Here is a 24925-nt window from a genome sequence, read left to right as displayed (position 1 = left end):
GTTTACCTTGTCGTTTAAAGCAATGATTGAAATAGAGCAGTTGCTCGAAATATTTCATCATTATTGCGAATTATTTTTTCCGTAAAATATAATTCCGTGAGGCACCACTGGGGATCGAACACAGGATCTCCTGTTTACTAGACAGGCGCTTTACCACTAAGCCATGGCGCCGCCGTGCAAAGAAGACTTTCTAAACCATTTTCGATAAGATAAGATAAGATAGCTTTCGCAAAGTTGTAACAATTTTCAATGAAATGCAAACTGAAACTAACCGAAGATTGAGAAGTTTTGCAACAGGTCGATTTTAAACTACAAGTAATAACTATAATTGGCCCCTTGAAGTTGCCAAAATATTTCTGCTCCAGGTGAGGCTCGAACTCACAACCTCCGCATTTCTCCGCTACTATTGTATAACTACGGCGCCCTAACCGATTGCGCCACTGGAGCGCTGCACAACAAATTTTTGTTATTGTTCGAATTTTAGATAAAATTTAAAAACATATAAGTTTTGGAACTAGTACGAAATATTTCATTGCAGCAAAAACTTGTTCGACTGAAACATGAATTAATTAAACAACCAAATTTTTTATGGATTTAATGTAAAAATAATCGATAGAACAAAAACTTGAATATTTCAAATCATCTATGATCAAACTGCACAAAATATAAAGGATTGGAGATGCCGGGTATCGATCCCGGTACCTCGCACATGCTAAGCGCGCGCTCTACCATCTGAGCTACATCCCAGATGAGAGCTACCCAGGATCTCCTGTTTACTAGACAGTTGCTTTACCACTAAGCCATGGCGCCGGCGTGCAAAGAAGACTTTCTAAACCATTTTCGATAAGATAAGATAGCGTTCGCAAAGTTGTAACAATTTTCAATGAAATGCAAACTGAAACTAACCGAAGATTGAGAAGTTTTGCAACAGGTCGATTTTAAACTACAAGTAATATCTATAATTGGCCCCTTGAAGTTGCCAAAATATTTCTGCTCCAGGTGAGGCTCGAACTCACAACCTCCGCATTTCTCCGCTACTATTGTATAACTACGGCGCGTTAACCGATTGCGCCAATGGAGCGCTGCACAACAAATTTCTGTTATCTTTCAAATTTTAGATAAAATTTAAAAACATATAAGTTTTGGAACTAGTACGAAATATTTCATTGCAGCAAAAACTTGTTCGACTAAAACATGAATTAATTAAACAACCAAATTATTTATGGATTTAATGTAAAAATAATCGATAGAACAAAAACTTGTATATTTCAAATCATCTATGATCAAACTGCACAAAATATAAAGGATTGGAGATGCCGGGTATCGATCCCGGTACCTCGCACATGCTAAGCGCGCGCTCTACCATCTGAGCTACATTCCAGATGAGAGCTATGCATTAATGCATGTTCATCAAGAAATACTTTAATCAGTCATGTTTTATCCGGGATGATATAAATTTATTCTGATGTTTACCGAATAAACTACTTCAGAATATAAAAAAAAGAATAAGAAACAACTATAATCGTGCTGAACCTATTTCTGTTTTAAAAAACTCCAGTTCATCTCATAGCATTCATTATACAGTTGACTAAATATGAGTAATGAGAATTATTACCTGCTTTGTAAAACTTTGTTCAACATGATTCATTGTATTAGAGCTAGGATTTCATTGAGAAATGTATTAATCATTAATTTTGTTTTTTGTTTACAGCCAACCAAATTAAAGTTTACAAATTTTACTTGAATAAAACGAAAGTTGTTATGTTTAGTAAAACATTACTAGTTTGCTTTAACAAAAATGATTTTTGTAGTGTTTACCTTGTCGTTTAAAGCAATGATTGAAATAGAGCAGTTGCTCGAAATATTTCATCATTATTGCGAATTATTTTTTCCGTAAAATGTAATTCAGTGAGGCACCACTGGGGATCGAACCCAGGATCTCCTGTTTACTAGACAGTTGATTTACCACTAAGCCATGGCGCTGCCGTACAAAGAAGACTTTCTAAACCATTTTCGATAAGATAAGATAGCGTTCGCAAAGTTGTAACAATTTTCAATGAAATGCAAACTGAAACTAACCGAAGATTGAGAAGTTTTGCAACAGGTCGATTTAAAACTACAAGTAATTACTATAATTGGCCCCTTGAAGTTGCCAAAATATTTCTGCTCCAGGTGAGGCTCGAACTCACAACCTCCGCATTTCTCCGCTACTATTGTATAAGTACGGTGCGCTAACCGATTGCGCCACTGGAGCGCTGCACAACAAATTTCTGTTATCTTTCAAATTTTAGAGAAAATTTAAAAACATATAAGTTTTGGAACTAGTACGAAATATTTCATTGCAGCAGAAACTTGTTCGACTAAAACATGAATTAATTAAACAACCAAATTATTTATGGATTTAATGTAAAAATAATCGATAGAACAAAAACTTGTATATTTCAATTCATCTATGATCAAACTGCACAAAATATAAAGGATTGGAGATGCCGGGTATCGATCCCGGTACCTCGCACATGCTAAGCGCGCGCTCTACCATCTGAGCTACATCCCCGATGAGAGCAATGCATTAATACATGTTCATCAAGAAATACTTTAATCAGTCATGTTTTATCCGGGATGATATAAATTTATTCTGATGTTTACCGAATAAACTACTTCAGAATATAAAAAAAAAGAATAAGAAACAACTATAATCGTGCTGAACCTATTTCTGTTTTAAAAATCTCCAGTTCATCTCATAGCATTCATTATACAGTTGACTGATGATGAGTAATGAGAATTATTACCTGCTTTGTACAACTTTGTTCAACATGATTCATTGTAGTAGAGCAAGGATTCCATTGAGAAATGTATTAATCATAAATTTTGTTTTTTGTTTACAGCCAACCAAATTAAAGTTTACAAATTTTACTTGAATAAAACGAAAGTTGTTATGTTTAGTAAAACATTACTAGTTTGCTTTAACAAAAATGATTTTTGTAGTGTTTACCTTGTCGTTTAAAGCAATGATTGAAATAGAGCAGTTGCTCGAAATATTTCATCATTATTGCGAATTATTTTTTCCGTAAAATGTAATTCAGTGAGGCACCACTGGGGATCGAACCCAGGATCTCCTGGTTACTAGACAGTTGCTTTACCACTAAGCCATGGCGCTGCCGTACAAAGAAGACTTTCTAAACCATTTTCGATAAGATAAGATAGCGTTCGCAAAGTTGTTACAATTTTCAATGAAATGCAAACTGAAACTAACCGAAGATTGAGAAGTTTTGCAACAGGTCGATTTAAAACTACAAGTAATTACTATAATTGGCCCCTTGAAGTTGCCAAAATATTTCTGCTCCAGGTGAGGCTCGAACTCACAACCTCCGCATTTCTCCGCTACTATTGTATAAGTACGGTGCGCTAACCGATTGCGCCACTGGAGCGCTGCACAACAAATTTCTGTTATCTTTCAAATTTTAGAGAAAATTTAAAAACATATAAGTTTTGGAACTAGTACGAAATATTTCATTGCAGCAGAAACTTGTTCGACTAAAACATGAATTAATTAAACAACCAAATTATTTATGGATTTAATGTAAAAATAATCGATAGAACAAAAACTTGTATATTTCAATTCATCTATGATCAAACTGCACAAAATATAAAGGATTGGAGATGCCGGGTATCGATCCCGGTACCTCGCACATGCTAAGCGCGCGCTCTACCATCTGAGCTACATCCCCGATGAGAGCAATGCATTAATACATGTTGATCAAGAAATACTTTAATCAGTCATGTTTTATCCGGGATGATATAAATTTATTCTGATGTTTACCGAATAAACTACTTCAGAATATAAAAAAAAAGAATAAGAAACAACTATAATCGTGCTGAACCTATTTCTGTTTTAAAAATCTCCAGTTCATCTCATAGCATTCATTATACAGTTGACTGAATATGAGTAATGAGAATTATTACCTGCTTTGTACAACTTTGTTCAACATGATTCATTGTAGTAGAGCAAGGATTCCATTGAGAAATGTATTAATCATAAATTTTGTTTTTTGTTTACAGCCAACCAAATTAAAGTTTACAAATTTTACTTGAATAAAACGGAAGTAGTTATGTTTAGTAAAACATTACTAGTTTGCTTTAACAAAAATGATTTTTGTAGTGTTTACCTTGTCGTTTAAAGCAATGTTGAAATAGAGCAGTTGCTCGAAATATTTCATCATTATTGCGAATTATTTTTTCGGTAATATGTAATTCCGTAAGGCACCACTGGGGATCGAACCCAGGATCTCCTGTTTACTAGACAGGCGCTTTACCACTAAGCCATGGCGCCGCCGTGCAAAGAAGGCTTTCTAAACCATTTTCGATAAGATAAGATAGCGTTCGCAAAGTTGTAACAATTTTCAATGAAATGCAAACTGAAACTAACCGAAGATTGTGAAGTTTTGCAACAGGTCGATTTTAAACTACAAGTAATAACTATAATTGTCCCCTTGAAGTTGCCAAAATATTTCTGCTCCAGGTGAGGCTCGAACTCACAACCTCCGCATTTCTCCGCTACTATTGTATAAGTACGGCGCGCTAACCGATTGCACCAATGGAGCGCTGCACAACAAATTTCTGTTATCTTTCAAATTTTAGATAAAATTTAAAAACATATAAGTTTTGGAACTAGTACGAAAAATTTCATTGCAGCAAAAACTTGTTCGACTAAAACATGAATTAATTAAACAACCAAATTATTTATGGATTTAATGTAAAAATAGTCGATAGAACAAAAACTTGTATATTTCAAATCCTCTATGATCAAACTGCACAAAATATAAAGGATTGGAGATGCCGGGTATCGATCCCGGTACCTCGCACATGCTAAGCGCGCGCTCTACCATCTGAGCTACATTCCAGATGAGAGCTACCCAGGATCTCCTGTTTACTAGACAGTTGCTTTACCACTAAGCCATGGCGCCGCCGTGCAAAGAAGACTTTCTAAACCATTTTCGACAAGATAAGATAGCGTTCGCAAAGTTGTAACAATTTTCAATGAAATGCAAACTGAAACTAACCGAAGATTGAGAAGTTTTGCAACAGGTCGATTTTAAACTACAAGTAATATTTATAATTGGCCCCTTGAAGTTGCCAAAATATTTCTGCTCCAGGTGAGGCTCGAACTCACAACCTCCGCATTTCTCCGCTACTATTGTATAAGTACGGTGCGCTAACCGATTGCGCCACTGGAGCGCTGCACAACAAATTTCTGTTATCTTTCAAATTTTAGAGAAAATTTAAAAACATATAAGTTTTGGAACTAGTACGAAATATTTCATTGCAGCAGAAACTTGTTCGACTAAAACATGAATTAATTAAACAACCAAATTATTTATGGATTTAATGTAAAAATAATCGATAGAACAAAAACTTGTATATTTCAATTCATCTATGATCAAACTGCACAAAATATAAAGGATTGGAGATGCCGGGTATCGATCCCGGTACCTCGCACATGCTAAGCGCGCGCTCTACCATCTGAGCTACATCCCCGATGAGAGCAATGCATTAATACATGTTCATCAAGAAATACTTTAATCAGTCATGTTTTATCCGGGATGATATAAATTTATTCTGATGTTTACCGAATAAACTACTTCAGAATATAAAAAAAAAGAATAAGAAACAACTATAATCGTGCTGAACCTATTTCTGTTTTAAAAATCTCCAGTTCATCTCATAGCATTCATTATACAGTTGACTGAATATGAGTAATGAGAATTATTACCTGCTTTGTACAACTTTGTTCAACATGATTCATTGTAGTAGAGCAAGGATTCCATTGAGAAATGTATTAATCATAAATTTTGTTTTTTGTTTACAGCCAACCAAATTAAAATTTACAAATTTTACTTGAATAAAACGAAAGTTGTTATGTTTAGTAAAACATTACTAGTTTGCTTTAACAAAAATGATTTTTGTAGTGTTTACCTTGTCGTTTAAAGCAATGATTGAAATAGAGCAGTTGCTCGAAATATTTCATCATTATTGCGAATTATTTTTTCCGTAAAATGTAATTCCGTAAGGCACCACTGGGGATCGAACCCAGGATCTCCTGTTTACTAGACAGTTGCTTTACCACTAAGCCATGGCGCTGCCGTACAAAGAAGACTTTCTAAACCATTTTCGATAAGATAAGATAGCGTTCGCAAAGTTGTAACAATTTTCAATGAAATGCAAACTGAAACTAACCGAAGATTGAGAAGTTTTGCAACAGGTCGATTTAAAACTACAAGTAATTACTATAATTGGCCCCTTGAAGTTGCCAAAATATTTCTGCCCCAGGTGAGGCTCGAACTCACAACCTCCGCATTTCTCCGCTACTATTGTATAAGTACGGTGCGCTAACCGATTGCGCCACTGGAGCGCTGCACAACAAATTTCTGTTATCTTTCAAATTTTAGAGAAAATTTAAAAACATATAAGTTTTGGAACTAGTACGAAATATTTCATTGCAGCAGAAACTTGTTCGACTAAAACATGAATTAATTAAACAACCAAATTATTTATGGATTTAATGTAAAAATAATCGATAGAACAAAAACTTGTATATTTCAATTCATCTATGATCAAACTGCACAAAATATAAAGGATTGGAGATGCCGGGTATCGATCCCGGTACCTCGCACATGCTAAGCGCGCGCTCTACCATCTGAGCTACATCCCCGATGAGAGCAATGCATTAATACATGTTGATCAAGAAATACTTTAATCAGTCATGTTTTATCCGGGATGATATAAATTTATTCTGATGTTTACCGAATAAACTACTTCAGAATATAAAAAAAAAGAATAAGAAACAACTATAATCGTGCTGAACCTATTTCTGTTTTAAAAATCTCCAGTTCATCTCATAGCATTCATTATACAGTTGACTGAATATGAGTAATGAGAATTATTACCTGCTTTGTACAACTTTGTTCAACATGATTCATTGTAGTAGAGCAAGGATTCCATTGAGAAATGTATTAATCATAAATTTTGTTTTTTGTTTACAGCCAACCAAATTAAAGTTTACAAATTTTACTTGAATAAAACGGAAGTTGTTATGTTTAGTAAAACATTGCTAGTTTGCTTTAACAAAAATGATTTTTGTAGTGTTTACCTTGTCGTTTAAAGCAATGTTGAAATAGAGCAGTTGCTCGAAATATTTCATCATTATTGCGAATTATTTTTTCGGTAATATGTAATTCCGTAAGGCACCACTGGGGATCGAACCCAGGATCTCCTGTTTACTAGACAGGCGCTTTACCACTAAGCCATGGCGCCGCCGTGCAAAGAAGACTTTCTAAACCATTTTCGATAAGATAAGATAGCGTTCGCAAAGTTGTAACAATTTTCAATGAAATGCAAACTGAAACTAACCGAAGATTGTGAAGTTTTGCAACAGGTCGATTTTAAACTACAAGTAATAACTATAATTGGCCCCTTGAAGTTGCCAAAATATTTCTGCTCCAGGTGAGGCTCGAACTCACAACCTCCGCATTTCTCCGCTACTATTGTATAAGTACGGCGCGCTAACCGATTGCACCAATGGAGCGCTGCACAACAAATTTCTGTTATCTTTCAAATTTTAGATAAAATTTAAAAACATATAAGTTTTGGAACTAGTACGAAAAATTTCATTGCAGCAAAAAATTGTTCGACTAAAACATGAATTAATTGAACAACCAAATTATTTATGGATTTAATGTAAAAATAATCGATAGAACAAAAACTTGTATATTTCAAATCCTCTATGATCAAACTGCACAAAATATAAAGGATTGGAGATGCCGGGTATCGATCCCGGTACCTCGCACATGCTAAGCGCGCGCTCTACCATCTGAGCTACATTCCAGATGAGAGCTACCCAGGATCTCCTGTTCACTAGACAGTTGCTTTACCACTAAGCCATGGCGCCGCCGTGCAAAGAAGACTTTCTAAACCATTTTCGACAAGATAAGATAGCGTTCGCAATGTTGTAACAATTTTCAATGAAATGCAAACTGAAACTAACCGAAGATTGAGAAGTTTTGCAACAGGTCGATTTTAAACTACAAGTAATATCTATAATTGGCCCCTTGAAGTTGCCAAAATATTTCTGCTCCAGGTGAGGCTCGAACTCACAACCTTCGCATTTCTCCGCTACTATTGTATAAGTACGGCGCTCTAACCGATTGCGCCAATGGAGCGCTGCACAACAAATTTCTGTTATCTTTCAAATTTTAGATAAAATTTAAAAACATATAAGTTTTGGAACTAGTACGAAATATTTCATTGCAGCAAAAACTTGTTCGACTAAAACATGAATTAATTAAACAACCAAATTATTTATGGATTTAATGTAAAAATAATCGATAGAACAAAAACTTGTATATTTCAAATCATCTATGATCAAACTGCACAAAATATAAAGGATTGGAGATGCCGGGTATCGATCCCGGTACCTCGCACATGCTAAGCGCGCGCTCTACCATCTGAGCTACATTCCAGATGAGAGCTATGCATTAATGCATGTTCATCAAGAAATACTTTAATCAGTCATGTTTTATCCGAGATGATATAAATTTATTCTGATGTTTACCGAATAAACTACTTCAGAATATAAAAAAAAGAATAAGAAACAACTATAATCGTGCTGAACCTATTTCTGTTTTAAAAAACTCCAGTTCATCTCATAGCATTCATTATACAGTTGACTAAATATGAGTAATGAGAATTATTACCTGCTTTGTACAACTTTGTTCAACATGATTCATTGTATTAGAGCTAGGATTTCATTGAGAAATGTATTAATCATTAATTTTGTTTTTTGTTTACAGCCAACCAAATTAAAGTTTACAAATTTTACTTGAATAAAACGAAAGTTGTTATGTTTAGTAAAACATTACTAGTTTGCTTTAACAAAAATGATTTTTGTAGTGTTTACCTTGTCGTTTAAAGCAATGATTGAAATAGAGCAGTTGCTCGAAATATTTCATCATTATTGCGAATTATTTTTTCCGTAAAATGTAATTCAGTGAGGCACCACTGGGGATCGAACCCAGGATCTCCTGTTTACTAGACAGGCGCTTTACCACTAAGCCATGGCGCTGCCGTACAAAGAAGACTTTCTAAACCATTTTCGATAAGATAAGATAGCGTTCGCAAAGTTGTAACAATTTTCAATGAAATGCAAACTGAAACTAACCGAAGATTGAGAAGTTTTGCAACAGGTCGATTTAAAACTACAAGTAATTACTATAATTGGCCCCTTGAAGTTGCCAAAATATTTGTGCTCCAGGTGAGGCTCGAACTCACAACCTCCGCATTTCTCCGCTACTATTGTATAAGTACGGTGCGCTAACCGATTGCGCCACTGGAGCGCTGCACAACAAATTTCTGTTATCTTTCAAATTTTAGAGAAAATTTAAAAACATATAAGTTTTGGAACTAGTACGAAATATTTCATTGCAGCAGAAACTTGTTCGACTAAAACATGAATTAATTAAACAACCAAATTATTTATGGATTTAATGTAAAAATAATCGATAGAACAAAAACTTGTATATTTCAATTCATCTATGATCAAACTGCACAAAATATAAAGGATTGGAGATGCCGGGTATCGATCCCGGTACCTCGCACATGCTAAGCGCGCGCTCTACCATCTGAGCTACATCCCCGATGAGAGCAATGCATTAATACATGTTCATCAAGAAATACTTTAATCAGTCATGTTTTATCCGGGATGATATAAATTTATTCTGATGTTTACCGAATAAACTACTTCAGAATATAAAAAAAAGAATAAGAAACAACTATAATCGTGCTGAACCTATTTCTGTTTTAAAAATCTCCAGTTCATCTCATAGCATTCATTATACAGTTGACTGAATATGAGTAATGAGAATTATTACCTGCTTTGTACAACTTTGTTCAACATGATTCATTGTAGTAGAGCAAGGATTCCATTGAGAAATGTATTAATCATAAATTTTGTTTTTTGTTTACAGCCAACCAAATTAAAGTTTACAAATTTTACTTGAATAAAACGGAAGTTGTTATGTTTAGTAAAACATTGCTAGTTTGCTTTAACAAAAATGATTTTTGTAGTGTTTACCTTGTCGTTTAAAGCAATGTTGAAATAGAGCAGTTGCTCGAAATATTTCATCATTATTGCGAATTATTTTTTCGGTAATATGTAATTCCGTAAGGCACCACTGGGGATCGAACCCAGGATCTCCTGTTTACTAGACAGGCGCTTTACCACTAAGCCATGGCGCCGCCGTGCAAAGAAGACTTTCTAAACCATTTTCGATAAGATAAGATAGCGTTCGCAAAGTTGTAACAATTTTCAATGAAATGCAAACTGAAACTAACCGAAGATTGTGAAGTTTTGCAACAGGTCGATTTTAAACTACAAGTAATAACTATAATTGGCCCCTTGAAGTTGCCAAAATATTTCTGCTCCAGGTGAGGCTCGAACTCACAACCTCCGCATTTCTCCGCTACTATTGTATAAGTACGGCGCGCTAACCGATTGCACCAATGGAGCGCTGCACAACAAATTTCTGTTATCTTTCAAACTTTAGATAAAATTTAAAAACATATAAGTTTTGGAACTAGTACGAAGAATTTCATTGCAGCAAAAAATTGTTCGACTAAAACATGAATTAATTAAACAACCAAATTATTTATGGATTTAATGTAAAAATAATCGATAGAACAAAAACTTGTATATTTCAAATCCTCTATGATCAAACTGCACAAAATATAAAGGATTGGAGATGCCGGGTATCGATCCCGGTACCTCGCACATGCTAAGCGCGCGCTCTACCATCTGAGCTACATTCCAGATGAGAGCTATGCATTAATGCATGTTCATCAAGAAATACTTTAATCAGTCATGTTTTATCCGGGATGATATAAATTTATTCTGATGTTTACCGAATAAACTACTTCAGAATATAAAAAAAAGAATAAGAAACAACTATAATCGTGCTGAACCTATTTCTGTTTTAAAAAACTCCAGTTCATCTCATAGCATTCATTATACAGTTGACTAAATATGAGTAATGAGAATTATTACCTGCTTTGTACAACTTTGTTCAACATGATTCATTGTATTAGAGCTAGGATTTCATTGAGAAATGTATTAATCATTAATTTTGTTTTTTGTTTACAGCCAACCAAATTAAAGTTTACAAATTTTACTTGAATAAAACGAAAGTTGTTATGTTTAGTAAAACATTACTAGTTTGCTTTAACAAAAATGATTTTTGTAGTGTTTACCTTGTCGTTTAAAGCAATGATTGAAATAGAGCAGTTGCTCGAAATATTTCATCATTATTGCGAATTATTTTTTCCGTAAAATGTAATTCAGTGAGGCACCACTGGGGATCGAACCCAGGATCTCCTGTTTACTAGACAGGCGCTTTACCACTAAGCCATGGCGCTGCCGTACAAAGAAGACTTTCTAAACCATTTTCGATAAGATAAGATAGCGTTCGCAAAGTTGTAACAATTTTCAATGAAATGCAAACTGAAACTAACCGAAGATTGAGAAGTTTTGCAACAGGTCGATTTTAAACTACAAGTAATATCTATAATTGGCCCCTTGAAGTTGCCAAAATATTTCTGCTCCAGGTGAGGCTCGAACTCACAACCTTCGCATTTCTCCGCTACTATTGTATAAGTACGGCGCTCTAACCGATTGCGCCAATGGAGCGCTGCACAACAAATTTCTGTTATCTTTCAAATTTTAGATAAAATTTAAAAACATATAAGTTTTGGAACTAGTACGAAATATTTCATTGCAGCAAAAACTTGTTCGACTAAAACATGAATTAATTAAACAACCAAATTATTTATGGATTTAATGTAAAAATAATCGATAGAACAAAAACTTGTATATTTCAAATCCTCTATGATCAAACTGCACAAAATATAAAGGATTGGAGATGCCGGGTATCGATCCCGGTACCTCGCACATGCTAAGCGCGCGCTCTACCATCTGAGCTACATTCCAGATGAGAGCTATGCATTAATGCATGTTCATCAAGAAATACTTTAATCAGTCATGTTTTATCCGAGATGATATAAATTTATTCTGATGTTTACCGAATAAACTACTTCAGAATATAAAAAAAAGAATAAGAAACAACTATAATCGTGCTGAACCTATTTCTGTTTTAAAAAACTCCAGTTCATCTCATAGCATTCATTATACAGTTGACTAAATATGAGTAATGAGAATTATTACCTGCTTTGTACAACTTTGTTCAACATGATTCATTGTATTAGAGCTAGGATTTCATTGAGAAATGTATTAATCATTAATTTTGTTTTTTGTTTACAGCCAACCAAATTAAAGTTTACAAATTTTACTTGAATAAAACGAAAGTTGTTATGTTTAGTAAAACATTACTAGTTTGCTTTAACAAAAATGATTTTTGTAGTGTTTACCTTGTCGTTTAAAGCAATGATTGAAATAGAGCAGTTGCTCGAAATATTTCATCATTATTGCGAATTATTTTTTCCGTAAAATGTAATTCAGTGAGGCACCACTGGGGATCGAACCCAGGATCTCCTGTTTACTAGACAGGCGCTTTACCACTAAGCCATGGCGCTGCCGTACAAAGAAGACTTTCTAAACCATTTTCGATAAGATAAGATAGCGTTCGCAAAGTTGTAACAATTTTCAATGAAATGCAAACTGAAACTAACCGAAGATTGAGAAGTTTTGCAACAGGTCGATTTAAAACTACAAGTAATTACTATAATTGGCCCCTTGAAGTTGCCAAAATATTTGTGCTCCAGGTGAGGCTCGAACTCACAACCTCCGCATTTCTCCGCTACTATTGTATAAGTACGGTGCGCTAACCGATTGCGCCGCTGGAGCGCTGCACAACAAATTTCTGTTATCTTTCAAATTTTAGAGAAAATTTAAAAACATATAAGTTTTGGAACTAGTACGAAATATTTCATTGCAGCAGAAACTTGTTCGACTAAAACATGAATTAATTAAACAACCAAATTATTTATGGATTTAATGTAAAAATAATCGATAGAACAAAAACTTGTATATTTCAATTCATCTATGATCAAACTGCACAAAATATAAAGGATTGGAGATGCCGGGTATCGATCCCGGTACCTCGCACATGCTAAGCGCGCGCTCTACCATCTGAGCTACATCCCCGATGAGAGCAATGCATTAATACATGTTCATCAAGAAATACTTTAATCAGTCATGTTTTATCCGGGATGATATAAATTTATTCTGATGTTTACCGAATAAACTACTTCAGAATATAAAAAAAAAGAATAAGAAACAACTATAATCGTGCTGAACCTATTTCTGTTTTAAAAATCTCCAGTTCATCTCATAGCATTCATTATACAGTTGACTGAATATGAGTAATGAGAATTATTACCTGCTTTGTACAACTTTGTTCAACATGATTCATTGTAGTAGAGCAAGGATTCCATTGAGAAATGTATTAATCATAAATTTTGTTTTTTGTTTACAGCCAACCAAATTAAAGTTTACAAATTTTACTTGAATAAAACGGAAGTTGTTATGTTTAGTAAAACATTGCTAGTTTGCTTTAACAAAAATGATTTTTGTAGTGTTTACCTTGTCGTTTAAAGCAATGTTGAAATAGAGCAGTTGCTCGAAATATTTCATCATTATTGCGAATTATTTTTTCGGTAATATGTAATTCCGTAAGGCACCACTGGGGATCGAACCCAGGATCTCCTGTTTACTAGACAGGCGCTTTACCACTAAGCCATGGCGCCGCCGTGCAAAGAAGACTTTCTAAACCATTTTCGATAAGATAAGATAGCGTTCGCAAAGTTGTAACAATTTTCAATGAAATGCAAACTGAAACTAACCGAAGATTGTGAAGTTTTGCAACAGGTCGATTTTAAACTACAAGTAATAACTATAATTGGCCCCTTGAAGTTGCCAAAATATTTCTGCTCCAGGTGAGGCTCGAACTCACAACCTCCGCATTTCTCCGCTACTATTGTATAAGTACGGCGCGCTAACCGATTGCACCAATGGAGCGCTGCACAACAAATTTCTGTTATCTTTCAAACTTTAGATAAAATTTAAAAACATATAAGTTTTGGAACTAGTACGAAGAATTTCATTGCAGCAAAAAATTGTTCGACTAAAACATGAATTAATTAAACAACCAAATTATTTATGGATTTAATGTAAAAATAATCGATAGAACAAAAACTTGTATATTTCAAATCCTCTATGATCAAACTGCACAAAATATAAAGGATTGGAGATGCCGGGTATCGATCCCGGTACCTCGCACATGCTAAGCGCGCGCTCTACCATCTGAGCTACATTCCAGATGAGAGCTATGCATTAATGCATGTTCATCAAGAAATACTTTAATCAGTCATGTTTTATCCGGGATGATATAAATTTATTCTGATGTTTACCGAATAAACTACTTCAGAATATAAAAAAAAGAATAAGAAACAACTATAATCGTGCTGAACCTATTTCTGTTTTAAAAAACTCCAGTTCATCTCATAGCATTCATTATACAGTTGACTAAATATGAGTAATGAGAATTATTACCTGCTTTGTACAACTTTGTTCAACATGATTCATTGTATTAGAGCTAGGATTTCATTGAGAAATGTATTAATCATTAATTTTGTTTTTTGTTTACAGCCAACCAAATTAAAGTTTACAAATTTTACTTGAATAAAACGAAAGTTGTTATGTTTAGTAAAACATTACTAGTTTGCTTTAACAAAAATGATTTTTGTAGTGTTTACCTTGTCGTTTAAAGCAATGATTGAAATAGAGCAGTTGCTCGAAATATTTCATCATTATTGCGAATTATTTTTTCCGTAAAATGTAATTCAGTGAGGCACCACTGGGGATCGAACCCAGGATCTCCTGTTTACTAGACAGGCGCTTTACCACTAAGCCATGGCGCTGCCGTACAAAGAAGACTTTCTAAACCATTTTCGATAAGATAAGATAGCGTTCGCAAAGTTGTAACAATTTTCAATGAAATGCAAACTGAAACTAACCGAAGATTGAGAAGTTTTGCAACAGGTCGATTTAAAACTACAAGTAATTACTATAATTGGCCCCTTGAAGTTGCCAAAATATTTCTGCTCCAGGTGAGGCTCGAACTCACAACCTCCGCATTTCTCCGCTACTATTGTATAAGTACGGTGCGCTAACCGATTGCGCCACTGGAGCGCTGCACAACAAATTTCTGTTTTCTTTCAAATTTTAGAGAAAATTTAAAAACATATAAGTTTTGGAACTAGTACGAAATATTTCATTGCAGCAGAAACTTGTTCGACTAAAACATGAATTAATTAAACAACCAAATTATTTATGGATTTAATGTAAAAATAATCGATAGAACAAAAACTTGTATATTTCAATTCATCTATGATCAAACTGCACAAAATATAAAGGATTGGAGATGCCGGGTATCGATCCCGGTACCTCGCACATGCTAAGCGCGCGCTCTACCATCTGAGCTACATCCCCGATGAGAGCAATGCATTAATACATGTTCATCAAGAAATACTTTAATCAGTCATGTTTTATCCGGGATGATATAAATTTATTCTGATGTTTACCGAATAAACTACTTCAGAATATAAAAAAAAAGAATAAGAAACAACTATAATCGTGCTGAACCTATTTCTGTTTTAAAAATCTCCAGTTCATCTCATAGCATTCATTATACAGTTGACTAAATATGAGTAATGAGAATTATTACCTGCTTTGTACAACTTTGTTCAACATGATTCATTGTAGTAGAGCAAGGATTCCATTGAGAAATGTATTAATCATAAATTTGGTTTTTTGTTTACAGCCAACCAAATTAAAGTTTACAAATTTTACTTGAATAAAACGGAAGTTGTTATGTTTAGTAAAACATTACTAGTTTGCTTTAACAAAAATGATTTTTGTAGTGTTTACCTTGTCGTTTAAAGCAATGTTGAAATAGAGCAGTTGCTCGAAATATTTCATCATTATTGCGAATTATTTTTTCGGTAATATGTAATTCCGTAAGGCACCACTGGGGATCGAACCCAGGATCTCCTGTTTACTAGACAGGCGCTTTACCAATAAGCCATGGCGCCGCCGTGCAAAGAAGACTTTCTAAACCATTTTCGATAAGATAAGATAGCGTTCGCAAAGTTGTAACAATTTTCAATGAAATGCAAACTGAAACTAACCGAAGATTGTGAAGTTTTGCAACAGGTCGATTTTAAACTACAAGTAATAACTATAATTGGCCCCTTGAAGTTGCCAAAATATTTCTGCTCCAGGTGAGGCTCGAACTCACAACCTCCGCATTTCTCCGCTACTATTGTATAAGTACGGCGCGCTAACCGATTGCACCAATGGAGCGCTGCACAACAAATTTCTGTTATCTTTCAAATTTTAGATAAAATTTAAAAACATATAAGTTTTGGAACTAGTACGAAAAATTTCATTGCAGCAAAAAATTGTTCGACTAAAACATGAATTAATTAAACAACCAAATTATTTATGGATTTAATGTAAAAATAATCGATAGAACAAAAACTTGTATATTTCAAATCCTCTATGATCAAACTGCACAAAATATAAAGGATTGGAGATGCCGGGTATCGATCCCGGTACCTCGCACATGCTAAGCGCGCGCTCTACCATCTGAGCTACATTCCAGATGAGAGCTACCCAGGATCTCCTGTTCACTAGACAGTTGCTTTACCACTAAGCCATGGCGCCGCCGTGCAAAGAACACTTTCTAAACCATTTTCGACAAGATAAGATAGCGTTCGCAATGTTGTAACAATTTTCAATGAAATGCAAACTGAAACTAACCGAAGATTGAGAAGTTTTGCAACAGGTCGATTTTAAACTACAAGTAATATCTATAATTGGCCCCTTGAAGTTGCCAAAATATTTCTGCTCCAGGTGAGGCTCGAACTCACAACCTTCGCATTTCTCCGCTACTATTGTATAAGTACGGCGCTCTAACCGATTGCGCCAATGGAGCGCTGCACAACAAATTTCTGTTATCTTTCAAATTTTAGATAAAATTTAAAAACATATAAGTTTTGGAACTAGTACGAAATATTTCATTGCAGCAAAAACTTGTTCGACTAAAACATGAATTAATTAAACAACCAAATTATTTATGGATTTAATGTAAAAATAATCGATAGAACAAAAACTTGTATATTTCAAATCATCTATGATCAAACTGCACAAAATATAAAGGATTGGAGATGCCGGGTATCGATCCCGGTACCTCGCACATGCTAAGCGCGCGCTCTACCATCTGAGCTACATTCCAGATGAGAGCTATGCATTAATGCATGTTCATCAAGAAATACTTTAATCAGTCATGTTTTATCCGGGATGATATAAATTTATTCTGATGTTTACCGAATAAACTACTTTAGAATATAAAAAAAAGAATAAGAAACAACTATAATCGTGCTGAACCTATTTCTGTTTTAAAAATCTCCAGTTCATCTCATAGCATTCATTATACAGTTGACTAAATATGAGTAATGAGAATTATTACCTGCTTTGTACAACTTTGTTCAACATGATTCATTGTAGTAGAGCAAGGATTCCATTGAGAAATGTATTAATCATAAATTTTGTTTTTTGTTTACAGCCAACCAAATTAAAGTTTACAAATTTTACTTGAATAAAACGGAAGTTGTTATGTTTAGTAAAACATTACTAGTTTGCTTTAACAAAAATGATTTTTGTAGTGTTTACCTTGTCGTTTAAAGCAATGTTGAAATAGAGCAGTTGCTCGAAATATTTCATCATTATTGCGAATTATTTTTTCGGTAATATGTAATTCCGTAAGGCACCACTGGGGATCGAACCCAGGATCTCCTGTTTACTAGACAGGCGCTTTACCACTAAGCCATGGCGCCGCCGTGCAAAGAAGACTTTCTAAACCATTTTCGATAAGATAAGATAGCGTTCGCAAAGTTGTAACAATTTTCAATGAAATGCAAACTGAAACTAACCGAAGATTGTGAAGTTTTGCAACACGTCGATTTTAAACTACAAGTAATTACTATAATTGGCCCCTTGAAGTTGCCAAAATATTTCTGCTCCAGGTGAGGCTCGAACTCACAACCTCCGCATTTCTCCGCTACTATTGTATAAGTACGGTGCGCTAACCGATTGCGCCACTGGAGCGCTGCACAACAAATTTCTGTTATCTTTCAAATTTTAGAGAAAATTTAAAAACATATAAGTTTTGGAACTAGTACGAAATATTTCATTGTAGCAGAAACTTGTTCGACTAAAACATGAATTAATTAAACAACCAAATTATTTATGGATTTAATTTAAAAATAATCGATAGAACAAAAACTTGTATATTTCAATTCATCTACGATCAAACTGCACAAAAAATAAAGGATTGGAGATGCCGGGTATCGATCCCGGTACCTCGCACATGCTAAGCGCGCGCTCTACCATCTGAGCTACATCCCCGATGAGAGCAATGCATTAATACATGTTCATCAAGAAATAATTTAATCAGTCATGTTTTATCCGGGATGATATAAATTTATTCTGATGTTTACCGAATAAACTACTTCAGAATATAAAAAAAAAGAATAAGAAACAACTATAATCGTGCTGAACCTATTTCTGTTTTAAAAATCTCCAGTTCATCTCATAGCATTCATTATACAGTTGACTAAATATGAGTAATGAGAATTATTACCTGCTTTGTACAACTTTGTTCAACATGATTCATTGTAGTAGAGCAAGGATTCCATTGAGAAATGTATTAATCATAAATTTTGTTTTTTGTTTACAGCCAACCAAATTAAAGTTTACAAATTTTACTTGAATAAAACGGAAGTTGTTATGTTTAGTAAAACATTACTAGTTTGCTTTTTAACAAAAATTATTTTTGTAGTGTTTACCTTGTCGTTTAAAGCAATGTTGAAATAGAGCAGTTGCTCGAAATATTTCATCATTATTGCGAATTATTTTTTCGGTAATATGTAATTCAGTGAGGCACCACTGGGGATCGAACCCAGGATCTCCTGTTTACTAGACAGGCGCTTTACCACTAAGCCATGGCGCCGCCGTGCAAAGAAGACTTTCTAAACCATTTTCGATAAGATAAGATAGCGTTCGCAAAGTTGTAACAATTTTCAATGAAATGCAAACTGAAACTAACCGAAGATTGTGAAGTTTTGCAACACGTCGATTTTAAACTACAAGTAATAACTATAATTGGCCCCTTGAAGTTGCCAAAATATTTCTGCTCCAGGTGAGGCTCGAACTCACAACCTCCGCATTTCTCCGCTACTATTGTATAAGTACGGCGCGCTAACCGATTGCGCCAACGGAGCGCTGCACAACAAATTTCTGTTATCTTTCAAATTTTAGATAAAATTTAAAAACATATAAGTTTTGGAACTAGTACGAAATATTTCATTGCAGCAAAAACTTGTTCGACTAAAACATAAATTAATTAAACAACCAAATTATTTATGGATTTAATGTAAAAATAATCGATAGAACAAAAACTTGTATATTTCAAATCATCTATGATCAAACTGCACAAAATATTAAGGATTGGAGCTGCCGGGTATCGATCCCGGTACCTCGCACATGCTAAGCGCGCGCTCTACCATCTGAGCTACATTCCAGATGAGAGCTATGCATTAATACATGTTCATCAAGAAATACTTTAATCAGTCATGTATTATCCGGGATGATATAAATTTATTCTGATGTTTACCGAATAAACTACTTCAGAATATAAAAAAAAGAATAAGAAACAACTATAATCGTGCTGAACCTATTTCTGTTTTAAAAATCTCCAGTTCATCTCATAGCATTCATTATACAGTTGACTAAATATGAGTAATGAGAATTGTTACCTGCTTTGTACAAATTTGTTCAACATGATTCATTGTATTAGAGCTAGGATTCCATTGAGAAATGTATTAATCAAAAATTTTGTTTTTTGTTTACAGCCAACCAAATTAAAGTTTACAAATTTTACTTGAATAAAACGAAAGTTGTTATGTTTAGTAAAACATTACTAGTTTGCTTTAACAAAACTGATTTTTGTAGTGTTTACCTTGTCGTTTAAAGCAATGATTAAAATAGACCAGTTGCTCGAAATATTTCATCATTATTGCGAATTATTTTTTCGGTAAAATTTAATTCCGTAAGGCACCACTGGGGATCGAACCCAGGATCTCCTGTTTACTAGACAGGCGCTTTACCACTAAGCCATGGCGCCGCCGTGCAAAGAAGACTTTCTAAACCATTTTCGATAAGATAAGATAGCGTTCGCAAATTTGTAACAATTTTCATTGAAATGCAAACTGAAACTAACCGACGATTGAGAAGTTTTGCAACAGGTCGCTTTTAAAGTACAAGTAATAACTATAATTGGCCCCTTGAAGTTGCCAAAATATTTCTGCTCCAGGTGAGGCTCGAACTCACAACCTCCGCATTTCTCCGCTACTATTGTATAAGTACGGCGCGCTAACCGATTGCGCCACTGGAGCGCTGCACAACAAATTTCTGTTATCTTTCAAATTTTAGATAAAATTTAAAAACATATAAGTTTTGGAACTAGTACGAAATATTTCATTGCAGCAGAAACTTGTTCGACTAAAACATGAATTAATTAAACAACCAAATTATTTATGCATTTAATGTAAAAATAATCGATAGAACAAAAACTTGTACATTTCAAATCATCTATGATCAAACTGCACAAAATATTAAGGATTGGAGATGCCGGGTATCGATCCCGGTACCTCGCACATGCTAAGCGCGCGCTCTACCATCTGAGCCACATCCCCGATGAGAGCTATGCAGTAATACATGTTCATCAAGAAATACTTTAATCAGTCATGTTTTATCCGGGATGATATAAATTTATTCTGATGTTTACCGAATAAACTACTTCAGAATATAAAAAAAAGAATAAGAAACAACTATAATCGTGCTGAACCTATTTCTGTTTTAAAAATCTCCAGTTCATCTCATAGAATTCATTATACAGTTGACTAAATATGAGTAATCAGAATTATTACCTGCTTTGTACAACTTTGTTCAACATGATTCATTGTATTAGTGCTAGGATTCCATTGAGAAATGAATTAATCATAAATTTTGTTTTTTGTTTACAGCCAAACAAATTAAAGTTTACAAATTTTACTTGAATAAAATGAAAGTTGTTATGTTTAGTAAAACATTACTAGTTTGCTTTAACAAAAATGATTTTTGTAGTGTTTACCTTGTCGTTTAAAGCAATGATTGAAATAGAGCAGTTGCTCGAAATATTTCATCATTATTGCGAATTATTTTTTCGGTAAAATCTAATTCCGTAAGGCACCACTGGGGATCGAACCCAGGATCTCCTGTTTACTAGACAGGCGCTTTACCACTAAGCCATGGCGCCGTTTTAAAAATCTCCAGTTCATCTCATAGCATTCATTATACAGTTGACTAAATATGAGTAATGAGAATTATTACCTGCTTGGTACAACTTTGTTCAACATGATTCATTGTATTAGAGCAAGGATTCCATTGAGAAATGTATTAATCATAAATTTTGTTTTTTGTTTACAGCCAAACAAATTAAAGTTTACAAATTTTACTTGAATAAAATGAAAGTTGTTATGTTTAGTAAAACATTACTAGTTTGCTTTAACAAAAATGATTTTTGTAGTGTTTACCTTGTCGTTTAAAGCAATGATTGAAATAGAGCAGTTGCTCGAAATATTTCATCATTATTGCGAATTATTTTTTCGGTAAAATGTAATTCCGTAAGGCACCACTGGGGATCGAACCCAGGATCTCCTGTTTACTAGACAGGCGCTTTACCACTAAGCCATGGCGCCGTTTTAAAAATCTCCAGTTCATCTCATAGCATTCATTATACAGTTGACTAAATATGAGTAATGAGAATTATTACCTGCTTGGTACAACTTTGTTCAACATGATTCATTGTATTAGAGCAAGGATTCCATTGAGAAATGTATTAATCATAAATTTTGTTTTTTGTTTACTGCCAACCAAATTAAAGTTTACAAATTTTACTTGAATAAAACGAAAGTTGTTATGTTTAGTAAAACATTACTAGTTTGCTTTAACAAAAATGATTTTTGTAGTGTTTACCTTGTCGTTTAAAGCAATGATTGAAATAGAGCAGTTGCTCGAAATATTTCATAATTATTGCGAATTATTTTTTCGGAAATATGTAATTCCGTAAGGCACCACTGGGGATCGAACCCAGGATCTCCTGTTTACTAGACAGGCGCTTTACCACTAAGCCATGGCGCCGCCGTGGAAAGAAGACTTTCTAAACCATTTTCGATAAGATAAGATAGCGTTCGCAAAGTTGTAACAATTTTCAATGAAATGCAAACTGAAACTAACCGAAGATTGAGAAGTTTTGCAACAGGTCGATTTTAAACTACAAGTAATAACTATAATTGGCCCCTTGAAGTGGCCAAAATATTTCTGCTCCAGGTGAGGCTCGAACTCACAACCTCCGCATTTCTCCGCTACTATTGTATAAGTACGGCGCCCTAACCGATTGCGCCGCTGGAGCGCTGCACAACAAATTTCTGTTATCGTTCGAATTTTAGATAAAATTAAAAAACATATAAGTTTTGGAACTAGTACGAAATATTTCATTGCAGCAAAAACTTGTTCGACTAAAACATGAATTAATTAAACAACCAAATGATTTATGGATTTAATGTAAAAATAATCGATAGAACAAAAACTTGTATATTTCAAATCATCTATGATCAAACTGCACAAAATATTAAGGATTGGAGATGCCGGGTATCGATCACGGTACCTCGCACATGCTAAGCGCGCGCTCTACCATCTGAGCTACATCCCCGATGAGAGCTATGCATTAATACATGTTCATAAAGAAATACTTTAATCAGTCATGTTTTATCCGGGATGATATAAATTTATTCTGATGTTTACCGAATAAACTACTTCAGAATATAAAAAAAAGAATAAGAAACAACTATAATTGTGCTGAACCTATTTCTGTTTAAAAAATCTCCAGTTCATCTCATAGCATTCATTATACAGTTGACTAAATATGAGTAATCAGAATTATTACCTGCTTTGTACAACTTTGTTCAACATGATTCATTGTATTAGTGCTAGGATTCCATTGAGAAATGAATTAATCATAAATTTTGTTTTTTGTTTACAGCCAAACAATTTAAAGTTTACAAATTTTACTTGAATAAAACGAAAGTTGTTATGTTTAGTAAAACATTACTAGTTTGCTTTAACAAAAATGATTTTTGTAGTGTTTACCTTGTCGTTTAAAGCAATGATTGAAATAGAGCAGTTGCTCGAAATATTTCATCATTATTGCGAATTATTTTTTCGGTAAAATGTAATTCCGTAAGGCACCACTGGGGATCGAACCCAGGATCTCCTGATTACAAGACAGGCGCTTTACCACTAAGCCATGGCGCCGTTTTAAAAATCTCCAGTTCATCTCATAGCATTCATTATACAGTTTACTAAATATGAGTAATGAGAATTATTACCTGCTTTGTACAACTTTGTTCAACATGATTCATTGTATTAGAGTAAGGATTCCATTGAGAAATGTATTAATCATAAATTTTGTTTTTTGTTTACTGCCAACCAAATTAAAGTTTACAAATTTTACTTGAATAAAACGAAAGTTGTTATGTTTAGTAAAACATTACTAGTTTGCTTTAACAAAAATGATTTTTGTAGTGTTTACCTTGTCGTTTAAAGCAATGATTGAAATAGAGCAGTTGCTCGAAATATTTCATCATTATTGCGAATTATTTTTTCGGTAATATGTAATTCCGTAAGGCACCACTGGGGATCGAACCCAGGATCTCCTGTTTACTAGACAGGCGCTTTACCACTAAGCCATGGCGCCGCCGTGCAAAGAACACTTTCTAATCAATTTTCTCTAAGATAAGTTAGCGTTCGCAAAGTTGTAACAACTTTCAATGAAATGCAAACTGAAACTAACCGAAGATTGAGAAGTTTTGCAACAGGTCGATTTTAAACTACAAGTAATAACTATAATTGGCCCCTTGAAGTGGCCAAAATATTTCTGCTCCAGGTGAGGCTCGAACTCACAACCTCCGCATTTCTCCGCTACTATTGTATAAGCACGGCGCGCTAACCGATTGCGCCACTGGAGCGCTGCACAACACATTTCTGTTATCGTTCGAATTTTAGATAAAATTTAAAAACATATAAGTTTTGGAACTAGTACGAAATATTTCATTGCAGCAAAAACTTGTTCGACTAAAACATGAATTAATTAAACAACCAAATTTTTAATGGATTTAATGTAAAAATAATCGATAGAACAAAAACTTGTATATTTCAAATCCTCTATGATCAAACTGCACAAAATATGAAGGATTGGAGATGCCGGGTATCGAGCGCGGTACCTCGCACATGCTAAGCGCGCGCTCTACCATCTGAGCTCCATCCCAGATGAGAGCTACCCAGGATCTCCTGTTTACTAGACAGTTGCTTTACCACTAAGCCATGGCGCCGCCGTGCAAAGAAGACTTTCTAAACCATTTTCGATAAGATAAGATAGCGTTCGCAAAGTTGTAACAATTTTCAATGAAATGCAAACTGAAACTAACCGAACATTGAGAAGTTTTGCAACAGGTCGATTTTAAACTACAAGTAATAACTATAATTGGCCCCTTGAAGTTGCCAAAATATTTCTGCTCCAGGTGAGGCTCGAACTCACAACCTCCGCATTTCTCCGCTACTATTGTATAAGTACGGCGCGCTAACCGATTGCGCCACTGGAGCGCTGCACAACAAATTTCTGTTATCTTTCAAATTTTAGAT

General features: G+C 34.3%; 49 non-coding genes across 49 annotated transcripts; all 49 read right to left on the bottom strand.

Annotated features, from left to right (window-relative positions):
• Window positions 1-99: 99 nt before the first annotated feature.
• Trnat-agu (transfer RNA threonine (anticodon AGU)) lies at window positions 100-171 on the bottom strand. The gene has a single exon. It is a non-coding gene; the product is annotated as a tRNA-Thr (tRNA).
• A 186-nt stretch (window positions 172-357) lies between these two features.
• Trnai-uau (transfer RNA isoleucine (anticodon UAU)) lies at window positions 358-447 on the bottom strand. Its single transcript is given in 2 exon segments — window positions 358-393; window positions 410-447. It is a non-coding gene; the product is annotated as a tRNA-Ile (tRNA).
• A 1464-nt stretch (window positions 448-1911) lies between these two features.
• Trnat-agu (transfer RNA threonine (anticodon AGU)) lies at window positions 1912-1983 on the bottom strand. Its single transcript has one exon. It is a non-coding gene; the product is annotated as a tRNA-Thr (tRNA).
• Window positions 1984-2164: 181 nt separating this feature from the next.
• Trnai-uau (transfer RNA isoleucine (anticodon UAU)) lies at window positions 2165-2254 on the bottom strand. Its single transcript is given in 2 exon segments — window positions 2165-2200; window positions 2217-2254. It is a non-coding gene; the product is annotated as a tRNA-Ile (tRNA).
• A 227-nt stretch (window positions 2255-2481) lies between these two features.
• Trnaa-agc (transfer RNA alanine (anticodon AGC)) lies at window positions 2482-2554 on the bottom strand. Its single transcript has one exon. It is a non-coding gene; the product is annotated as a tRNA-Ala (tRNA).
• Window positions 2555-3085: 531 nt separating this feature from the next.
• Window positions 3086-3157, bottom strand: Trnat-agu (transfer RNA threonine (anticodon AGU)). The gene has a single exon. It is a non-coding gene; the product is annotated as a tRNA-Thr (tRNA).
• Window positions 3158-3338: 181 nt separating this feature from the next.
• Window positions 3339-3428, bottom strand: Trnai-uau (transfer RNA isoleucine (anticodon UAU)). The gene is given in 2 exon segments: window positions 3339-3374; window positions 3391-3428. It is a non-coding gene; the product is annotated as a tRNA-Ile (tRNA).
• Window positions 3429-3655: 227 nt separating this feature from the next.
• On the bottom strand, window positions 3656-3728 carry Trnaa-agc (transfer RNA alanine (anticodon AGC)). Its single transcript has one exon. It is a non-coding gene; the product is annotated as a tRNA-Ala (tRNA).
• A 530-nt stretch (window positions 3729-4258) lies between these two features.
• Trnat-agu (transfer RNA threonine (anticodon AGU)) lies at window positions 4259-4330 on the bottom strand. The gene has a single exon. It is a non-coding gene; the product is annotated as a tRNA-Thr (tRNA).
• A 181-nt stretch (window positions 4331-4511) lies between these two features.
• Trnai-uau (transfer RNA isoleucine (anticodon UAU)) lies at window positions 4512-4601 on the bottom strand. The gene is given in 2 exon segments: window positions 4512-4547; window positions 4564-4601. It is a non-coding gene; the product is annotated as a tRNA-Ile (tRNA).
• A 544-nt stretch (window positions 4602-5145) lies between these two features.
• On the bottom strand, window positions 5146-5235 carry Trnai-uau (transfer RNA isoleucine (anticodon UAU)). Its single transcript is given in 2 exon segments — window positions 5146-5181; window positions 5198-5235. It is a non-coding gene; the product is annotated as a tRNA-Ile (tRNA).
• A 227-nt stretch (window positions 5236-5462) lies between these two features.
• Trnaa-agc (transfer RNA alanine (anticodon AGC)) lies at window positions 5463-5535 on the bottom strand. The gene has a single exon. It is a non-coding gene; the product is annotated as a tRNA-Ala (tRNA).
• Window positions 5536-6066: 531 nt separating this feature from the next.
• On the bottom strand, window positions 6067-6138 carry Trnat-agu (transfer RNA threonine (anticodon AGU)). The gene has a single exon. It is a non-coding gene; the product is annotated as a tRNA-Thr (tRNA).
• A 181-nt stretch (window positions 6139-6319) lies between these two features.
• Window positions 6320-6409, bottom strand: Trnai-uau (transfer RNA isoleucine (anticodon UAU)). Its single transcript is given in 2 exon segments — window positions 6320-6355; window positions 6372-6409. It is a non-coding gene; the product is annotated as a tRNA-Ile (tRNA).
• A 227-nt stretch (window positions 6410-6636) lies between these two features.
• Trnaa-agc (transfer RNA alanine (anticodon AGC)) lies at window positions 6637-6709 on the bottom strand. Its single transcript has one exon. It is a non-coding gene; the product is annotated as a tRNA-Ala (tRNA).
• A 530-nt stretch (window positions 6710-7239) lies between these two features.
• Trnat-agu (transfer RNA threonine (anticodon AGU)) lies at window positions 7240-7311 on the bottom strand. Its single transcript has one exon. It is a non-coding gene; the product is annotated as a tRNA-Thr (tRNA).
• Window positions 7312-7492: 181 nt separating this feature from the next.
• On the bottom strand, window positions 7493-7582 carry Trnai-uau (transfer RNA isoleucine (anticodon UAU)). Its single transcript is given in 2 exon segments — window positions 7493-7528; window positions 7545-7582. It is a non-coding gene; the product is annotated as a tRNA-Ile (tRNA).
• Window positions 7583-9046: 1464 nt separating this feature from the next.
• On the bottom strand, window positions 9047-9118 carry Trnat-agu (transfer RNA threonine (anticodon AGU)). Its single transcript has one exon. It is a non-coding gene; the product is annotated as a tRNA-Thr (tRNA).
• A 181-nt stretch (window positions 9119-9299) lies between these two features.
• Window positions 9300-9389, bottom strand: Trnai-uau (transfer RNA isoleucine (anticodon UAU)). Its single transcript is given in 2 exon segments — window positions 9300-9335; window positions 9352-9389. It is a non-coding gene; the product is annotated as a tRNA-Ile (tRNA).
• A 227-nt stretch (window positions 9390-9616) lies between these two features.
• On the bottom strand, window positions 9617-9689 carry Trnaa-agc (transfer RNA alanine (anticodon AGC)). The gene has a single exon. It is a non-coding gene; the product is annotated as a tRNA-Ala (tRNA).
• Window positions 9690-10218: 529 nt separating this feature from the next.
• Window positions 10219-10290, bottom strand: Trnat-agu (transfer RNA threonine (anticodon AGU)). The gene has a single exon. It is a non-coding gene; the product is annotated as a tRNA-Thr (tRNA).
• A 181-nt stretch (window positions 10291-10471) lies between these two features.
• Window positions 10472-10561, bottom strand: Trnai-uau (transfer RNA isoleucine (anticodon UAU)). The gene is given in 2 exon segments: window positions 10472-10507; window positions 10524-10561. It is a non-coding gene; the product is annotated as a tRNA-Ile (tRNA).
• Window positions 10562-11391: 830 nt separating this feature from the next.
• Trnat-agu (transfer RNA threonine (anticodon AGU)) lies at window positions 11392-11463 on the bottom strand. Its single transcript has one exon. It is a non-coding gene; the product is annotated as a tRNA-Thr (tRNA).
• Window positions 11464-12564: 1101 nt separating this feature from the next.
• Window positions 12565-12636, bottom strand: Trnat-agu (transfer RNA threonine (anticodon AGU)). The gene has a single exon. It is a non-coding gene; the product is annotated as a tRNA-Thr (tRNA).
• A 181-nt stretch (window positions 12637-12817) lies between these two features.
• Window positions 12818-12907, bottom strand: Trnai-uau (transfer RNA isoleucine (anticodon UAU)). The gene is given in 2 exon segments: window positions 12818-12853; window positions 12870-12907. It is a non-coding gene; the product is annotated as a tRNA-Ile (tRNA).
• Window positions 12908-13134: 227 nt separating this feature from the next.
• Trnaa-agc (transfer RNA alanine (anticodon AGC)) lies at window positions 13135-13207 on the bottom strand. Its single transcript has one exon. It is a non-coding gene; the product is annotated as a tRNA-Ala (tRNA).
• A 530-nt stretch (window positions 13208-13737) lies between these two features.
• Trnat-agu (transfer RNA threonine (anticodon AGU)) lies at window positions 13738-13809 on the bottom strand. Its single transcript has one exon. It is a non-coding gene; the product is annotated as a tRNA-Thr (tRNA).
• A 181-nt stretch (window positions 13810-13990) lies between these two features.
• Window positions 13991-14080, bottom strand: Trnai-uau (transfer RNA isoleucine (anticodon UAU)). Its single transcript is given in 2 exon segments — window positions 13991-14026; window positions 14043-14080. It is a non-coding gene; the product is annotated as a tRNA-Ile (tRNA).
• Window positions 14081-14910: 830 nt separating this feature from the next.
• Trnat-agu (transfer RNA threonine (anticodon AGU)) lies at window positions 14911-14982 on the bottom strand. The gene has a single exon. It is a non-coding gene; the product is annotated as a tRNA-Thr (tRNA).
• A 181-nt stretch (window positions 14983-15163) lies between these two features.
• Window positions 15164-15253, bottom strand: Trnai-uau (transfer RNA isoleucine (anticodon UAU)). The gene is given in 2 exon segments: window positions 15164-15199; window positions 15216-15253. It is a non-coding gene; the product is annotated as a tRNA-Ile (tRNA).
• A 227-nt stretch (window positions 15254-15480) lies between these two features.
• Window positions 15481-15553, bottom strand: Trnaa-agc (transfer RNA alanine (anticodon AGC)). Its single transcript has one exon. It is a non-coding gene; the product is annotated as a tRNA-Ala (tRNA).
• A 530-nt stretch (window positions 15554-16083) lies between these two features.
• On the bottom strand, window positions 16084-16155 carry Trnat-agu (transfer RNA threonine (anticodon AGU)). Its single transcript has one exon. It is a non-coding gene; the product is annotated as a tRNA-Thr (tRNA).
• A 181-nt stretch (window positions 16156-16336) lies between these two features.
• On the bottom strand, window positions 16337-16426 carry Trnai-uau (transfer RNA isoleucine (anticodon UAU)). Its single transcript is given in 2 exon segments — window positions 16337-16372; window positions 16389-16426. It is a non-coding gene; the product is annotated as a tRNA-Ile (tRNA).
• A 1463-nt stretch (window positions 16427-17889) lies between these two features.
• On the bottom strand, window positions 17890-17961 carry Trnat-agu (transfer RNA threonine (anticodon AGU)). The gene has a single exon. It is a non-coding gene; the product is annotated as a tRNA-Thr (tRNA).
• Window positions 17962-18142: 181 nt separating this feature from the next.
• Window positions 18143-18232, bottom strand: Trnai-uau (transfer RNA isoleucine (anticodon UAU)). The gene is given in 2 exon segments: window positions 18143-18178; window positions 18195-18232. It is a non-coding gene; the product is annotated as a tRNA-Ile (tRNA).
• Window positions 18233-18459: 227 nt separating this feature from the next.
• On the bottom strand, window positions 18460-18532 carry Trnaa-agc (transfer RNA alanine (anticodon AGC)). Its single transcript has one exon. It is a non-coding gene; the product is annotated as a tRNA-Ala (tRNA).
• A 532-nt stretch (window positions 18533-19064) lies between these two features.
• Window positions 19065-19136, bottom strand: Trnat-agu (transfer RNA threonine (anticodon AGU)). Its single transcript has one exon. It is a non-coding gene; the product is annotated as a tRNA-Thr (tRNA).
• Window positions 19137-19317: 181 nt separating this feature from the next.
• On the bottom strand, window positions 19318-19407 carry Trnai-uau (transfer RNA isoleucine (anticodon UAU)). Its single transcript is given in 2 exon segments — window positions 19318-19353; window positions 19370-19407. It is a non-coding gene; the product is annotated as a tRNA-Ile (tRNA).
• An 830-nt stretch (window positions 19408-20237) lies between these two features.
• Window positions 20238-20309, bottom strand: Trnat-agu (transfer RNA threonine (anticodon AGU)). Its single transcript has one exon. It is a non-coding gene; the product is annotated as a tRNA-Thr (tRNA).
• A 181-nt stretch (window positions 20310-20490) lies between these two features.
• On the bottom strand, window positions 20491-20580 carry Trnai-uau (transfer RNA isoleucine (anticodon UAU)). The gene is given in 2 exon segments: window positions 20491-20526; window positions 20543-20580. It is a non-coding gene; the product is annotated as a tRNA-Ile (tRNA).
• Window positions 20581-20807: 227 nt separating this feature from the next.
• On the bottom strand, window positions 20808-20880 carry Trnaa-agc (transfer RNA alanine (anticodon AGC)). Its single transcript has one exon. It is a non-coding gene; the product is annotated as a tRNA-Ala (tRNA).
• Window positions 20881-21410: 530 nt separating this feature from the next.
• Trnat-agu (transfer RNA threonine (anticodon AGU)) lies at window positions 21411-21482 on the bottom strand. Its single transcript has one exon. It is a non-coding gene; the product is annotated as a tRNA-Thr (tRNA).
• A 370-nt stretch (window positions 21483-21852) lies between these two features.
• Window positions 21853-21924, bottom strand: Trnat-agu (transfer RNA threonine (anticodon AGU)). The gene has a single exon. It is a non-coding gene; the product is annotated as a tRNA-Thr (tRNA).
• Window positions 21925-22294: 370 nt separating this feature from the next.
• Window positions 22295-22366, bottom strand: Trnat-agu (transfer RNA threonine (anticodon AGU)). The gene has a single exon. It is a non-coding gene; the product is annotated as a tRNA-Thr (tRNA).
• A 181-nt stretch (window positions 22367-22547) lies between these two features.
• On the bottom strand, window positions 22548-22637 carry Trnai-uau (transfer RNA isoleucine (anticodon UAU)). Its single transcript is given in 2 exon segments — window positions 22548-22583; window positions 22600-22637. It is a non-coding gene; the product is annotated as a tRNA-Ile (tRNA).
• Window positions 22638-23467: 830 nt separating this feature from the next.
• Window positions 23468-23539, bottom strand: Trnat-ugu (transfer RNA threonine (anticodon UGU)). Its single transcript has one exon. It is a non-coding gene; the product is annotated as a tRNA-Thr (tRNA).
• A 370-nt stretch (window positions 23540-23909) lies between these two features.
• Trnat-agu (transfer RNA threonine (anticodon AGU)) lies at window positions 23910-23981 on the bottom strand. Its single transcript has one exon. It is a non-coding gene; the product is annotated as a tRNA-Thr (tRNA).
• A 181-nt stretch (window positions 23982-24162) lies between these two features.
• Window positions 24163-24252, bottom strand: Trnai-uau (transfer RNA isoleucine (anticodon UAU)). The gene is given in 2 exon segments: window positions 24163-24198; window positions 24215-24252. It is a non-coding gene; the product is annotated as a tRNA-Ile (tRNA).
• Window positions 24253-24796: 544 nt separating this feature from the next.
• Trnai-uau (transfer RNA isoleucine (anticodon UAU)) lies at window positions 24797-24886 on the bottom strand. Its single transcript is given in 2 exon segments — window positions 24797-24832; window positions 24849-24886. It is a non-coding gene; the product is annotated as a tRNA-Ile (tRNA).
• Between the last annotated feature and the right edge of the window lie 39 nt (window positions 24887-24925).

The sequence above is a fragment of the Ascidiella aspersa genome, chromosome 9, assembly GCF_963924565.1.
Source record: "Ascidiella aspersa chromosome 9, kaAscAspe10.2, whole genome shotgun sequence".
Taxonomy (NCBI): Eukaryota; Metazoa; Chordata; class Ascidiacea; order Phlebobranchia; family Ascidiidae; genus Ascidiella; species Ascidiella aspersa.
This window is presented reverse-complemented; position numbering and strand designations above follow the sequence as displayed.